The following is an 18,322-nucleotide window of genomic DNA, read 5'->3' as shown; positions in this document are numbered from 1 at the left end:
TTGGTATTAGGTGAAAGGATAGAGCTAAATGTGACTGGTTTGGACGGAAAAATTGGATGTGAGTCCATTGTGCAAAGTTTTTTTTACTAATAAGACCTTTTGGTGTAAATGTTAAACATTTTTCTATTTTTCTTTCCGAAAAAGAAAATTTTGAATAATACGTAATACCTTGAAGGTCTGAAAATTTGGTACGATGGATGAAGTTTGGATTACAAAATTATGCCAACCTGACACGAGCATTTACGTTTTCTTTTAAATTTTCCCAACATTTCTGGTATTTTGTGTTCTTTTCATAAAGAAACGGTCTACATTTTGTACAACCCTTATTTTAAGGACCCTAATGTTTTAATTTAAGTTGAGGATTTTGGCCATATTTACACCCTACACTACACTGCGGTCAGGGTATTATGTCCTTGTGCATTTGTTTGTAACATAGAGAAGGAATCGATTTAGATCCATAGTTTCTTTCCAGCACTGAACCAAATTCTTAGTCGATGCCCGACCGTCTGTCCATGTACTTTTCGCATTTATTATCCGATCAAGATGAAATTTTACGCAAATCATTTGTTTGGTCCAAAGACAAACCCTATTGAAATTGAAAAAAATCGTTCAAAATTTAGATACAGCTCCCATACATATCTTCATCAGATTTGCCATTTATTGTGCACCAAACGTGTAATATCAGTCCGAATAGGAAGGAATTTTTTACATACAACCAAATTGAGTCTAGAAGGTAGTGTGCCAAATTTAGTGAAGATCGGTTCAGATATAGGTATAGCTCCCATATATATTGTTCATCCGATTTGTAACAACAATATTTGGGGAAATATATCAAATACAGCCCAGAAATATCTTTGCTAAATTTTATCGAGATCGGTTCAGATTTGGATATAGCTCCCATATATAACTTCATCCGATTTACCTTTTATTGTGCACCAAACGTCTAATATTTGCCCAAATGGGATGGAATCTGGCACATGCGACCAAATTGAGCCAGAAACAAGTATTTCAATTTTATCGTAATCGGTTCATATATTCCTCCCATATATGTTGTTCATCCGATTTCTAATTTTTGTACTCCAGAGCCGTAATATGCACTCCGTAACAACGATATTCGGATAAATTTATCAAATACAGCTCAGAAATACCTATGCCAATTTTTATAGATTTGGATATAGCCCCCTTTATGCGATTTCAAGTTCATGTGCACTAAATGGTTTATATCACGTACCAACGAATTCAGAAGAAGAATAAAAATTTATATCAAACAAGAAAGTGTATCAAATTTGGTGAAAATCGGTTAAGATATAGGAAAGTGACCCATATATACGTTTCATCCTATTTTGTATTTAAGTCCCTCACACCCGTAAAATGCTCTCTACAACAGCGATATTTGATTGCCAGCTATCGATATATGTTCATATTTGGATTTAGCTTCCATAAATATCTTCCGATTGGCGGTTATTGTGCACCAAATATGTAATATCAGGCCAAATTGGCTGAATTTATTTCACTGAATTTATCCCGGAAGCAAATTCGACATTTTTTTGAAACTCGGTGTCCACGTATTTAATGCTTTGATATACATATATATTTTAATATAGTCCTTCTCGAAAGCATATTATGCACTCTATTGCAATTTTATTTGATACGAGAGGTACAAATGCCTCCTTTAATTTTGGTGGAAATCGATTCAGAGTTGGATATACATTCCATATATCAGTTTCCTCTGATTCCAAACTATAACTACTGTAAAGCTTTAATAATACGCATTCAAAATAGGTTCTCAATTGGTATGATCTACTTCACTTAAATTCCCAATATATATGTTTATTTGATCATAGAGTGCTATATATACGTAGGGTATTGTGTGTGCTCCTAAGGTAGCCTGGGAGGATTAAGGTGACAGCCTTGGCGGGGTCGAAAGAGCTCGATACATGTAGGTTTGTTCGGTTTATTATGTTTGAAAGAGAGAACCTTGTCGCGAACTAGAGGCTCAGGTTAAAAATGTCATGTGTATGGTGTACATGTATACCAATTGTAGATCGTGACATAAACCAGTTTAAAACTGGTAAGAGCTTGTGCGTCTTTTCTCACTACTTATTTGTCATCGAATTCTGCTGTAGGTCCCAGAAGACATCAAAAGTCTGAATTTCTATTGACAACTATATGTTTATGTCTTTCAGTGTTTATTCGACACAATTCCATTCTATGTCAAAATCTCCCTTAATACTTAATTTTTTGGGAAAAGTGTCAAAGGAAGAGTTATTCTAGATCGAATTTCAATGAGAGTCTTTGAGCAAAAGAATTTTGCATTTCGGCTCATAAAAAAACTTTTTTTACTTTAATCAAATGTAGCACTTTTTTCAAAATCACTGTCCAATAGCCACTCTGGGCTTTAGAAAATTCCAAGCGGTTGAAATTTGGGTTTATAAAAAGCACAAAAGTAGTTAATTACAAAATACACCTTATATAAATACAGCTGCTGTAGGTACGAAGGGTATAAAACCGCTTAATTGACAACACTTAACTGTGGCCAATGTTCGCTGACAATTGAACAGGAGTTAAGCGTTCAAATAGTGGATACTTCTCGCAATGAACCTTTTTGTTGTGCATTTTTTTTTCATTCAGCATTTTTCTTTATATGATAATAATTCTTGAATGTTGTCATTTTCGGGTGATCTGCACCGTTGGTTGGTCGCTTCGGTTGGTAAATTCAAGCAAATGGGAAGCATTTGATATCAAACAAAAGCAACATTTTATGCCATATTCAAACAAATCGTTTCATATGTATGAATCCTTTCGTTATATCTTTCCCTTCCCCCTCTTCTCCTTATCCAGAAATAACAGAAGCAGCTGGAGATGCCTTTGGGCTACCATGACACACAGTTACAGTTTTCTTCCTTTTTGGAGGTATTTGCAGAAAAAAATTAACGTAACTTATTTGTTATAGAAAAAATATTTTGTTTTTGCCATGATTTTATGCCACAACATTTGCACGTTTTTCTAAACGTTTTCCCTTTTTGTTGGATGCTGTTGCTGTCGCCATCATCGTCAGCCAGCCTCGGCATCCATCCGCTTGCTAACTTGGTCATTATTATATCGTCTAGATTCTGTGCTGTTTTTTTTTTGTTTGTCATTGCAGCTCTTGTGGCTTGGCGTATTTATTTGAATCGGTATTCGAAGCGGTTTTGCTGTTTTTGGTTTTTTAATATTCCATTCATCGCGACAGAGTTTTTGGCCCATATTACGTGATTTTTTTTTTGTTCCTCTACATAGATCTCGGCGTCTTCATGCATCGTGTCCCATAAAGTTTTCTTTTTTTTTTTGGTTTGTTTGGGGTCCCTTAATGATTTGATATGTCATTCATTCGTTCGATGCTTCGTTCGGTGCTTGGTTTATCAGCGTTTTTCTTTAAAGTTTAACTACTCCGAATATGAGAGCGTCGGGTATTATTACATTGTGTTTAAATAGAATTTAAAATGTCGCCTTATCTTTCGACATCTGGATGAAAGATTGAAAACAATTGACGGAGATAATGAGATCGCTGTTTAGTCGTGAAATTAATTTTCTTTAATAAATGTCGCACATATTTGTAACATTTGGGGGGAAATAGCAAAAAAAAAAAAAAAAAAAAAAAACAACAAAATGGGACACATTTTAGTGGGAATTAACCTCATTATCCCGAGTTTAACAATGGATAGTTAGTAATAAGGAAATTGAAGTGTGAAAAGGGTTTAGTATCCCCCATTAACCTTTAACGAAAATCGCGTAATAACGGTTTGTAAGGAAAAGAGCATATAGTCTAAAAGTTTTGACGACTTGTGCTAATGTTAAGTTCGAAGTTTTGGCTATTGAAGACCAATGTTTTTCATAACTTGTAAACAAAGAATGACCTAGTTTTAGATATTTCGACTTTTTGAACGAAAGGTGAAAACCGAAAGCAACAAGTAAAAAAGCAGTAAGTTCGGTCGGGCCGAACTTTGAATACCCTCCACCCTTTGGAACGAATTAGAAAATTTTCAAAAAAATAAAATCCATTGAAAATTCTTTTAAAATCTTTAAAATGCCTAATATCGGAAGGTGCCGTTATATGGGGGGATATACGATATTGTGGACCTAAAGTAGCCTATCACAACATGCTCCTAATATTAAAAATCTATGTCTGGGGTAAAGTACTCACAAGGAACTCCTTGTGTGGATTTTCAGATAATTCCATTGGGAAATGTGGCTAAAATCATCAAAATCCCGAATATCGGGGGTACCGTTATATGGGGGATATACGATATTGTGGACCTATATAGACAAATACCTTTCAGGGATTAATGTGCTCACAAAGAAATCCTTGTGTGGATTTTCAGAGAATACCATTGGAATATATAGCTAAAATCATCAAAATACCGAATAACAGGGATACCGTTATATGGGGGCTATACGATATCGTTAACCTATATAGAGAACTCTATGTCAGGGGGTAAAGTGCTCACAAAGAACTCCTTGTGTGGATTATCAGACAATTCTATTGAAAATGTGGGTAAAATCATCAAAATACCGAATATCGGGGGGTACCGTTATATGAGGGATATACAATATCGTGGACCTATATAGACAGTTCTCTTTCAAGGGATGAAGTAATCACAAGTAACTCCTTGTGTGGATTTTCAGACCATTCCATTAGAAAATGTGGCTAAAACCGTCAAAATACCGAATATCGGGGGGTACCATTGTATGGGGGCTATACGATATCGTGGACCGATATAGCCCATCTTCGAACTTAACCTGCCTGCAGACAAAAGAGAGATCTGTGCAAAATTTTAGCTTCCTATCTTAATTCGCTTAGACTGTAGCGTGATTACAACAGGCGGACAGACGGACGGACAGGGCTAAATCGTCTTAGAACTTTACGCTGATCAAGAATATATATACGATGAGTTACAAACGGAATGTCGAACTTAATATACCCTCCAGGGTGGAGGGTATAAGAAGGCACTGTGGTCATCTTTGAATTAACAGAAGTATTTTTAAACATTAAAAAAATATTTAGTTATAGATCCTATTTAAGGCTTACTAATTTTTATATCCTCCATACTATGGAGGGTATATTTAGTTAGCCATTCCATATTTAAAACCTCGAAATATACATTGTACAGGGTTGTCCATATTCGACGGACCCATCTGTCAACGCCATAACTTTTGACAGAGATATCACATCGCTTAATGACATACCGCGTTTGAAGCGTCAGTCCAAGCTGATTTTTACCATGAACTAATACACGCCACGCGAGCGCTCTGAAATAGTTGAAATTTACATTCAACAGAAGAAGTCTATGTGAAAACTCAACGTGCTTTTAAAAAATGTGAGAAGTGTGCCTTCTAAGAACACCATTAAGCGTTTATACGAAAAATTTTCGACTGGTAAGGCTCTTTCTAATCCGAAGAGGCCATATAAAAGTCGACCAAGGCGATCGGCCGAGAATATCGCTGCCGTACGAGCCAGTGTTGAGAGGTCCCCAAGAACATCCCAAAAACGCAGTTCTCCGCAGTTGGGTATGGCTCGGTCCACTTTACAACGGATTATTCGCATTGATTTGCATTTGTTTCCGTACAAAATTCAATTGACGCAAAGAATGTCGCCTGCGGACAAGCCTCGTCGATTGGAATGGGCCCAAAGGTCCGTCGAATATGGGCAACCCTGTAGACCACATAAAGTACATACAGGGTGAGAAAACTGCAACCAAATTCAGACTGCTGTCATTTGAAGCCACTCGTCCGACAGCTGTTAAAATTATTCCAGTGACAGCTCATTATATTGTTTACTAGAGTACAAAAGCATGTTGACAATTTTCCAAAAGAAAAAGTAATTCGTGATGGAATTTAGGCGTGATAGTGTGATTTCTTTATATTTGGCTGGAAAACCACAAGTGGCTATCGTTAAAACACAGTGGCCGAAAAATGGCTCGTGAGCTGAACATATCGCAATATTCCATTCGGCAAATATTGAAAAATGAGATCGGGGTAAAGCCATTGAAATTCTAAAAAGTGCAAGAACTTACACCGCAACAGAAAGAAAATAGACTCAAAAGAGCTAAAGAGTTGCCTCGCCTGGCCGAAAGTGGTGATCTGCCGATTTTGGATTTCTCCGATGAGAAAACATTCGTTGTCCCGCAGTTTTAAACAAACAAAATTATCGTGTAAACTTGCCAAAGAGGTCAGCTGAAAATGTGCACCTACGGTTGGCCACCAGAACTCATGCGCCGGCCATGGTGATGGTGTGGGCCGCCATAACAGCCGATAGTCGTTCTCCGCTCGTTTTAATCGACCGTGGCATCAGAATAAATGCCGAATATTATCGCGAAAATATTCTGGGGGGTGTATTAAAGCCTTGGGTACGTAAACATTTTGGCCGCAGACATTGGACATTTCAACAGGACTTAGCATCCTCGCCCTCAGCACGCGCCGTTATAAAATGAGGTTCCTCGCTTCATTTCCAGCGCTCAATGGCCACCAAAATCTCGGGATACCAATCCGTTGGACTATTGTGCCTGGAGTATTTTGGAAAGCAAGTTTGACACTAAAAAATACCAAAGTGTCGATCATCTCAAGTAAGCGCTTCGTCGGGAATGGGCCAAAATACCACAGAGCAACATTCCGGGAGCGTGTGACGGTTTCATTGGCCGTTTGAAGGCCATAATTCGTGCCAAAAGCGACCAATTCGAACAAATCTAAACTTATTCTAAAATTTGATGCTATTTCCGACATCTTTTGCTTTCATTCATTAAAATTTAAAAAAATGGCGTTGGACTTTGTTGCATTTTTTTACCTCACCCTATATAATCGAACATTGATACTTTTTAACTTACAACGCTAGCAGAAGAGAAAGAACTCGACAACAAGAAAAAATCCTTTCGAATTCGGACCTAGTTTTGGTCCGGCTCGTCGAACCGACACTACGGACTTTGAGCAGATATGTCGACATTTGGTTCGCTTGGTAATAGCTTTGGTTTTTATCGAGAACAGGTATTGGAAAGTATAGAGTACAATATTTCCTATGGCGAGTTGTTATTCTACTTAGTAACAACCAGGCTGTGAATATAGAGACTCCCAGATTCAAATCAAAGTAATATGACCATCCGCTTTACCCCTTACCAAAAACTGGCGGCGCCTCCGGAAGCTATCTTACAACTTCCCCTTGTCAATGTTTTTTGGACTTATTTGAAATTCGACTTCAAATTGTCACCTACACTTGGACAGTTATTTAGTTACGATGGGTACGAAAACAATAGATTACCCCATGTAACAATCTATAATTACAATAATCGGCGTAAAGAAGTTTTTTCTAAGCGGAAAAAATATATTTTTCACAAAAAATTCACGTAGGTAACGATCACATTTTATAGTTAAAAGCAATATTTGAAATTTAATAACAATAATAAATCTTAAATTATTTAGAATTAACCAAAAACGGAAAACTAACAACGAACAAACAAGCTCGAATGTAGTGGAGGAGGAGGAAGAAGAAGAGGAGTAAAAACAAACATGCGCACACACACATACATCAAGTTAAGATAACCAACCACACCACACTTGTTTCGCGTGGGATCGCTCACATGGGAAAGCCGTTGCAACGTTGCGAACGGTCGATGCCAAACTCAGGCGTGCACCAAGTTTGCGTAGATGCAACTCAAAGCAGCCATCCATCCATTCTGTTATTCATTCATTCGATATTCATATGGATCTTGCCAAGTTGCTAATAGAAGTGGATAGATAATGTGTCTGTCTAGGCCTCCCTCCATGACGATTCATTCATATTCCTCCGACAATTGGTTGCCACCATAAGTGGCCACAAGAAATGGAAACCGAAAACCCAAACCCCTCCAAAAAAAGCGAACATTATTATTCAAACAAAAGAATAATGTTGGTAATGTTATTTTAATACGAATATCAGGGGAGTATTCACTTGTAATATTTTTATGTTCAAAATAATAAAAAAAAGAAAAAAAAAACAAGTAAAAAACTATAAGTTCGCCGGGCCGAACTTTGAATACCCTCCACCATTTGGAAGGAATTTGGTAATTTTCAAAAAAAAAAAAAAAAAAAAAAAAAACAGTAAAGAAAGTCCTAAAGCCGGGCGGGGCCGACTTTTTGATACCCTACACCACTTTGCTAATTAGTAGTAGATAATTAATAGTAGAGGTCCACATAACAATTAAAAGTTTTTATGGGAGAATTCAATTATTCACGCTATTATTATAATTATAATTTAAAGTTCAAAGGACTAAATATGCCGAAGCATTTGTATCTTTTAAATTCGGGCTTGTATTGCCCATTTGGTGCAAAATTAATTTGAAATCTGATAAATATATATATTGGAGCTATATCCAAATCGGAACCGATCTCGATAAAATTTGGCAAAGATATTTCTGAGCTGTATTTGATATATTTCCTTGAATATCGTTGTTACGGAGTGCATATTACGGCTGTGGGTAACAAATATAACAAATCGGATGAACAGTATATATGGGAGCTATAGCTATATCTGAACCGATCTTCACCAAATTTGACATACTAGCTTTTAGCAATTAGGTCGCAAGTGCCAAATTTCATCGCATTTGGGCAAATATTAGACGTTTGGTGCACAATAAAAGGCAAATCGGACGAAGATATATATGGGAGCTATATATATATACCGATTATCTCCAATTTCAATAGGGTTCGTCCTTGGGCCAAACAAATGATTTGTGCAAAATTTCATCTGGATAGGGCAATAAATGCGAACTGTACTTTGTTTACAAAAATACATGGACAGACGGACGGACAGACGGGCGGACGGACAGACGGGCGGACGGACAGACGGGCGGACGGACATGCATAAATCGACTCAGAATGTGATTCTATGCAGATCATCAAAAGGAACTATGGGTCTATCTCGTTTCCTTTTGCCTGTTACAAACAAATGCACAAAGACATAATACCCTGACCACCTTTGTGGTGTAGGGTAAAAATACCAAAAATAGCCGTTATATTCTGATCTATATGATGTGGACCCACATAGGCTTATTCAAATTCGAAACTTGAAATAAACGGTGAAAAATGTAGCTAAAATCATGAAAATGCCGTATATAGGGAGGTACCGTTATATCGGAGCTATACGAAGACCTGGACCTGCATATACAATTTTCTGTCACAGGCTGTAGTATCCATTACGAACTTCAAATACGTCATCTCAAAATTACGGTGGGTATTGTACCTAAACTCGTCAAAATACCAAAAATAAGGAGGTACCGATATAGGGGCTTTTACAAAGACCTGGACCCATTACGAATTCTAAAAACGTAATTTGAAACAATTCCGGTAAATAATGACATTATCAAAATACCGGATATTGGAAGGTACCGTTATATGGGGGCTATACGAAGACGTATACCTGCACAGACAATTTTCTGTCATAGTGTGTAGTATCCATTACGAACTTAAAATGCCCAATTTGAAACAATTCTGGCGAATAATGTCCTTAAAATCATCAAAATACCGAATATAGGGAGGTACAGTTTTATGGGGGCTATACGAAGACGTGGACCTGAACAGAAAATTTTCTGTCTTTTGAACTTCAAATAGTAAATTTGAAGAAGTTCCGGTGAAAAATGTTGCCAAAATGATCCAAATACCGAATACCCGGAGGTACCGTTATACGGGGGCTATATGAAAACGTGGACCTTCATGGGCCATTTTCAATACCAAAAGTCATGCAGACATAATTTACATTTGAGTACAATTTTATCAATCTACTTCATTTCGTTCGGAAGCTAGAGTGATTTCCACAGACGGACAGACGGATGGACGGACAGACGGTCGGACATTGCTAAATAGAATTTTATGCTAGTCAAGAATATATATACTTTGTGGAGTCTAAAATGTATATTTCGAGGTGTTACAAATGGAATGACAAACTTAATATATCCCCCATAGTATGGCGGAGTGTATAAAAATACATCAGCAAACACTTTGCTTGCCTACCATGCAGCTATCCAGCCACCCGGACAACCAATAGTGAGAAACATAACATTTTAGTATTTGTTTTCTGTTTTTTTTTTTGCGATCACCCCTTTAACATAATCCACCAACTAAGTGACCAAATTATGGGCGTGGGTATTCATTGGTCCGACCACATCTTTGCCATTCACATGACCAGCTAACCAAAAAATGTTTGTATTATGAGTGTTTGGTCGGTCGGTCGAACGATCGTCTGTCTGTCTGAAGAATTGTTCAAATTATCCACACAGAATAGTAATCAATGGAGGATGTTTGTTTCGATCTCGCACCAAACATGTTAGACCTTAAGGGTAATTTGTTGAAAATTTGGCAAATGGTTTTATGAGGAAATGTTGAAGAAAATATCAATAGGTGATGCAATGTATCACTAAAATGTTAAATTTATGGGTACGCAATGTGCACAACTCGCATTGGGTCATTTTATAGAAACCTGGAAATAAATTTTTCATAAACCTAAAATTGTGTAGATGTATAGATCGAAAAACATAAAAATAGTTCTGGTGAACAATGACATTATCTTACAATCAGTTAGTTTTCCGACAAAAAATGTTTTAACGAACTTTAATATGGCATTAGAATATTAGAATAAAGGTAACAGCAAGTGCAATAACTTCAAACGACAAAAATATGGAAAGCAATACAAGGCCCACAATAATCCAATAATTACTTCCTTAAATAACAATTTCCTTACGAATTTATTCTTCACTTTCAATTATATTGACAATTCACGAAAATATAATATATTCATAATATTTTGATACGACAAAAATGTCTATCAGACCTTACGCACGACATCTCTCGAAGGGAGATCGAGTTTGAAAATGAGCAATATTTGTCCCACAATAGTTAAATATTTTCGAAAAATAAGTGATGCAAACATAGCTAAAATCATCAAAATACCGAATATAGGGGGTACCTTTATATGGGGGCTATACGAAGACGTGGACCTGCACAGACAATTTTCTGGCATGGGCTGAAGTATCACTTACGAACTTCACATGCGAAATTTGAAACAACCCTGGTAAATAATGTCGCTAAAATCATCAAAATACCGAATATCGGGGGTACCGTTATATGGGGGCTATATGAAGACGTGGACCTATATAGCTCATTTTTTTGACTTAGGATGTAGCATCTATTACGAACTTCAAATACCAAATTTAAAACGATTCCGGTAAAAAATGTCGCTAAAATCATCAAAATATCGAATATCGGGGGTACCGTTATATGGGGCTATACGAAGACGTGGACCTGCACAGATAATTTTCTGTCTTAGGCGGTAGTATCCATTACGAACTTCAAATGCCAAATTTCAAACAATTCCGTTAAATAATGGCCCATTTACGAACTTAAACTGCCTACTGGCAAAATATACACGTCTGCAAAAATTTAGCCTTCTATCTCAATTTGTCCGAAAGATAGCGTGATTACAACAGACAGACAGACAGACGGACAGACGGACAGACGGACAGACAGACACACAGACGGACATGGCTAAATCCTCTTAGAATTTTATGCTGATCAAGAATATATATACTTTGTTGGGTCTGACATGAGTATTTCGAGGAGTTACAAACTTACATTAATATACCCTCCATAGTATGGTGGAGGGTATAAAAAAAACAAAGTCAAACGCCATAATTTTTAATTAAAAGCAAAAAATGTCGGAAATAGCATCAAATGTTAGAATAAGATTAGATTTGTTCGAATTGGTCACGAATTATGGCCTTCAAATGGGCAATGAAACCGTAAAACTCTGCCCGAATGTATCTCTGCGTATTTTGGCCCATTCCCGGCGAAGCGCTTGCTTGAGGTGATCGAAACTTTGGTATTTTTTAGTGCCAACCTTGCTTTCTAAAATACTCCAGACACAATATTTCAACGGATTGGTATCCGGAGATTTTAGTGGCCATTGTGCGCTGGAAATCAAGCGAGGAGCCTCATTTTGTAAACATTCTTGGGTGGCGCGTGCTGAGTGCGATGGTGCTGAGTCCTGTTGGAATGTTCAAAGTCTGTGACCTAAATGTTTGTGTGCCCAGGGCTTTAACACACCCCTCAGAATATTTACGCGATAATATTCGGCATTTATTCTGATACCACGGTAGATTAATACGAGCGGAAAGCGACCATCGGCAGTTATGGCGGCCCACACCATCTCCATGGCCTGCGCTTGAGTTGTGGTGGTCAACCGAAGGTGCACATTTTCAGCTGACCTCTTTGGCAAGTAAACACGATCATTTTGTTTGTTTACAAACTGCTGGGCAACGAACGTTTTCTCATCGGAGAAAACCAAATTCGGCAGTTCATCACTTTCGGCCAAGCGAAGCAACTCTTTAGCTGTTTTGAGTCTATTTCTTTCTGTTACGGTGTAAGTTCTTGCACTTTTTGGAATTTCAATGGCTTTACCCCGAGCTCATTTTTCAATATTGGACGAGTGGAATATTGCGATATGTTCAGCTCAAGAGCCATTTTTCGGTCACAGCGACACTGTTTTCGATCAAGTAGTTTCTTTACTTTTCGAACTATTTCTGCTGATGTTGCTGTTTTCTTCCGTCCACTTCCTTGACGTAGGGCTACGCTACCAGTATCACGGTAACGAGCGATGGTAAAGAAATATGGTAAATATAAAGAAATCACACTACCACGCTTGAATTCCATCACGAATAATTTTTTCTGGAAAATTCTAGCCAAAATGCTTTTGTACGCTTGCAAACAATATAATGAGCTGTCACTGGAATAATTTTAACAGCTGTCGGGCGAGTGGCTGGTTGCCGTTTTTTCATCTCACCCTAAACGTGATAATGGACAAGAAAGGCTCAATATTTTGAATAATCGTAACGAATGTTAGTATATATTTAAATAAACCGACTGATACTTATTAACTTTAATTTTTCTCTGTTTAATTCGACAGGGGCTTGGACTTATTGTTCTGGTATTCAACGTACGACTGGCGTCCACACACATAGTTGGTTATCCAACGTTTCAAACTTGGCCGGAGGTTAGTTCTCCCTACATCCTAAAATAATGTGGTGTAGTTGACGGTATCAAATGCCGTTCATAGGTCTATAGGTCATTGATATCCCCTAGTACCAGGTGGTTGTTGCCTTCCGAAAGCGGGTTTATGTTAGGCGAATAACTCGGTTGACAGCTATTAACCGGCGGGATATACACAGTAGGCACCTCGGTATTTCCACACTTGACTGCTACCCTCATATATTCAATGTATGGGACACTAGAGACTAGCTCAAGCGAGATAGGTCTGTATTGAACAAAGTGGTGTAACAGGAAAGCTTATACCCCACCTCCACTTCTTGTGCCATCTTTTCCCAATACGTTGTAACCATTGCGACGTTGTAGGCCAAAATTTTCATTGTGCTTGGTTTCATGCGACGCAGCGATCAAGATATTCCTGCGATTCAAAAAATCCACTATCTCATTAATTTTACCTCGAAGTCCGTTGCAATTGAATTGCAACAATGGTGCATTGTCCGGAATTGGAGCAGAACATGTGGCGTTAGGTGCTGTTGTAATGGTTGCTGTTTAGGAGACTGCGGGGGAGTCCATATGCTAACGACGACTCGGAAGTTGATGTCGAAGACGCGGACACGCAGGGGACTACGTTGTTTCAGCACGATGCAATATAGTCCCTATTGCTAGAACCGGAACAGTTCCTAAAATGCACACATCTATTTCATCGCTCCGAGATTGTTCTATTGTGTTTTGACAAACCGCACCAGAAAAATAAACAAACACGAACACTTAATTTGCAGTCCTTGAACAAAACTATGATGTTGTTGTTTCGGGTCAATCCGGTGTCGTAGAACCCGCTGCCGTGGGATTGATGTCAATATTTTTCTCCAGTGGCTTAATTACGATTAAGGTAATCTTGTCTTCTACACCCAAAGTCTCAAAACTGTCCAAAAATCTCCAATACATACACTGAATATGCCGTACACTAAATATGCCTGCATTCTCTATTTTTTTCCTCATTGTCTTAGCCTTTAACCTGTTCGCATGCCGAAAATGAGGGTCACAATGTCAAAAAATTCACCAAAACGCCCCAATCAACAAAATTCATCATACAATGTCTGTTATCTACTTACACAACAAGCAAACAACAATGCAAATATTAACAACGGGCTATGGAAGATCGCGGAGATCAGTCAGTATTGGTGTTTCCTTGCCAATGGACACGACTCGGCCGATATGCTTTAGTTGGCCATTATGGAACAAACAAAAAAAAAAAAAAAAACAAAATAAACAAAGAAAACTGCACATTTTGTTGATTATGTTGTCGCTTAAAGCGATAAATTTTTGACAGGCATTTTAAAATAGTCAGTCTGTCACTTTGGCTAAATAAAACCACAACAACAAAAAAGCAATATCTAGGATATATCGCGTACAGAGAAAAAAGAGAGATATAAAATAATAATAACATATTTATTTACTATGGAGAGTTTTAATGTATGGGGAGTTTAGAATAAAACCAGTAAAGAAAGTCCTAAAGTCGGGAGGGCCGACTTTATGATACCCTACACCATTTTGCTAATTTAGTACAGCTCCGCATAACAATTAAAAGTTTTTATGGGAGAATTCAATCATACACGCTATGATTATAATTATAATTTAAAATTCAAAGGACTAAATATGCCGATGCATTTGTATCTTTTAAATTCGGACTTGTATTGCCCATTTGGTGCAAAATTAATTTGAAATCGGATAAAAATATATATGGGAGCTATATCCAAATCGAAACCGATCTCGATAAAATTTGGCAAAGATATTTCTGAATATTTCCCTGAATATCGTTGTTACGGAGTGCATATTACGGCTGTGGGTAACAAATACAACAAATCGGATGAACAACATATATGGGAGCTATAGCTATATCTGAACCGATCTTCACCAAATTTGGCATACTACCTTCTAGACTCAATTGGGTCTCGATCTCGATAAAATTAAGCAAAGGTATTTCTGAGCTGCATTTAATATATTTCCCCAAATATTGTTGTTACAGAGTGCATATTACGGCTGCGGAGTACAAAAATAACAAATCGGATGAACAATATATGTGGGAGCTATAGCTATATCTAAACCGATTTCGATCAAATTTGGCATACTTATTTTCAGGCCTAATTTGGTTGTGTGTACAAAATTCCATACTATTCTGGCTGATATTACACGTTTGGTACACAATAAAATGCAAATCGGATGATGATATATATGGGAGCTATATCTAAATTTTTCCCGATTATCTCCAATTTCAATAGGGTTCGTCCTTGGACCGAACAAATGTTGTTTGGAAAATTTCATCTCAATCGGATAATAAATGCGACTTGCATTTTGTTCATAAGAATACATGGACAGACGGACGGACGGACAGACGGACTGACATGCATAAATCAACTCAGAAAGTGATTCTATGCAGGTCATCAAAAGGAACTATGGGTCTATCTCGTTTCCTTTTGCCTGTTACAAACAAATGCACAAAGACATAATACCCTGTCCACCTTGTGGTGTAGGGTATAAAAATTAAAAATGGTTTTATGTTGGGCCAGGCCGTATTAATATACTCTTCACTCTGGAAAATATTAGATTTTAGTCGCTCTAGTTCTCAAGTTATTCTTTGTATATTTGTATTTTTGTAATAGAGGGTTTTCATACTTTTAGATTTGTGAAAACCCCCTGTTCCCCCAATTATTTTACAAGGAACTCAAAAGAAATATGCAAATCAAATGCCTACAAAATATCAAAAATGTTAAAATGAGAATAAATTGCTGCTGTTGCAGCGATTTTATTGTTACATTTGACAAAGCTTATCTTGACAATAAAACAAAATGCAACAACTACAACAAGAACTAAATAAGGAACAATAAAACATAAACGTCAACGAATTTATCCGGTTGGTCGGGTATATAAGCGTATAGTTGCTAACAAAAATGGCCAGGACATTAACAAAAAAAAGTTTAATGGTTGTTGTTAGGGTAACATAAAATTAGTTGATTAACGAGCGCACACATAAAATCGGCATACATATAAGTACGAGGTCCAGTACCGACATATTCCGAGTCTATGACTGAACTTATGTTAGCCACTTAAGAAAGTGTTTTTGAATGATGAAATAGCGTTGCACTTCTATTCCTGAGATGGGATGTCTTCGGTTAAATCGAATGAGAAGTACGTTTGTAGAATTATATGTCCTCAAGCTCAATTCTACTAATATACTTTTCGTTATTTGTTCTTGTACAGAAGAAAAAGAAAAATTCTCTTTCGAATAATAAGTCACAGTCACAAAAAAAGTCTCTGTGCCAAAATATGAAACTCTAACTGGTATATGCATTTGTCATACCCTCAGCCATGTATCATTTGATACGGCCAAAACGTGTCTCATCGAACAAACGGTCTAGACCTCAGGTCTCTTTTGACAAATCCGTATCAGGACATTTGGAGTCGGTCTGAGGGGCTGGCTGATGCGCAATACAGCTCTCGAATTGACCATTCGGTTTGGTCCAAACTTGGTACATCACAATATTTTATCAAATTTAGATCGAGTTCGGAGATCGACAATATCGATCCACACCTTTTGGTACCTCCCTCATAAGAGGTCCAAATTTTCAAAGAAAACAACTTTCCTCTTAGAAAGAAAAATTATTATTCGGTCTTGTACAAACTTTACAAATCCCAATATTTTTGTTAGTGCCAATTCAGGTGTGAAAATAGACAATATCGGCCGACTCCAGTAGGTCAAAATTTTGAATAATTATAACTTTTATGAAATGCGAAATAAGAGTCCGACTGTCTTCGAGTTTCGATCATATCAATAATTTTACCAACACAAGATCTGGTATGAATTTGAAATATATCGGACCACTCTTTCTGATACCTCCCCTCCAATGGGTCAAAATTTTGAATAAATATATATTTCATGAAATGCGAAATAATCATCTGATTGCTTCTAAACTTTGCAAATTGCAATACTTATACTTACACAAGATCTGGTGTGAAGATGACGAGATGATGTCCTCCACAATGGCTCACAATTTTCAATACTTTTATCTCTCATAACTTGTGAAACAAGTAAACGATCATTTTAAAATATTTTTTTTTGTACCTGAGCCATATGGCTAGAGATAGTAAAGGGGAGATGAAAAACCTGCAACCAAATTCAGACTGCTGTCATTTCTAAGCCACTCGTTCAACAGCTGTTAAAATTATTCCAGTGACAGTTCATTATATTGTTTATAAGCGTACAAAATCATTTTAATGAGAATTTTCCAGAAAAAAAGTTATTCGTGATGGAATTCAAGCGTGATAGAGTGATTTCTTTATATTTGGCTGGAAAACCACAAATGGCTATCGTTAGAACACTCCAGCATTTAAATGTGAATAAATATTTTCTGTCTCGTACCATCGCTCGCTACCGTGATACTGGTAGCGTAGCCCTACGTCAAAAAAGTGGACGGAAGAAAGCAGCAACATCAGCAGAAATGGTTCGAATAGTAAAGAAGCGACTTAATCGAAACCCGCGTCGCAGTGGCCAAAAAATGGCTTATGAGCTGAACAATATTCTATTCGGCAAATATTGAAAAGTGATCTCAGGGTAAAACCATTGAAATTCAAAAAAGTGGAAGAACTTACACCGCAACAGAAAGAAAATAGACTCAAAAGAGCTAAAGAGTTGCTTCGCTTGGCCAAAAGTGGTGAACTGTCGAATTTGGTTTTCTCTTATGAGAAAACATTCGTTATGCAGTTTGTAAACAAACAAAATGATTGTGTTTACTTGCCAAAGAGGTCAGCTGAAAATGTGCAACTTCGGTTGACCACCAAAACTCAGGCGCCGGCCATGGTGATGGTATGGGCCGCCATAACGGCCGATGGTCGCTCTCCGCTCGTATAAATCCGCTCGTATTAATCGAATCGGCATCAGGATAAATGCCAAATATTATCGCGAAAATATTCTGGAGGGCGAAGTAAAGCCATGGACACGCAAACATTTTAGCCGCAGACCTTAGACATTCCAACAGGACTCAGCACCATCGAAATCAGCACGCGCCACCCAAGAATGGTAACAAAATGAGGTTCCTAGCTTCATTTACAGCTCACAATGACCACCAAAATCTCGGGATACCAATCCGTTGGACTATTGTGTCTGGAGTATTTTGGAAAGCAAGTTTGGCACTAAACAATACCAAAGTGTCGATCACCTCAAGCAAGCGCTTCACTAAGAATGGTCCAAAATACCGCACAGCAACATTCGGGCAGAGTGTGACGG

This window comes from Musca domestica, unplaced genomic scaffold (assembly GCF_030504385.1).
Source record: "Musca domestica strain aabys unplaced genomic scaffold, Musca_domestica.polishedcontigs.V.1.1 50, whole genome shotgun sequence".
In the NCBI taxonomy this organism is placed as follows: domain Eukaryota; kingdom Metazoa; phylum Arthropoda; class Insecta; order Diptera; family Muscidae; genus Musca; species Musca domestica.
Note: the sequence above shows the minus strand (reverse complement) of the source record.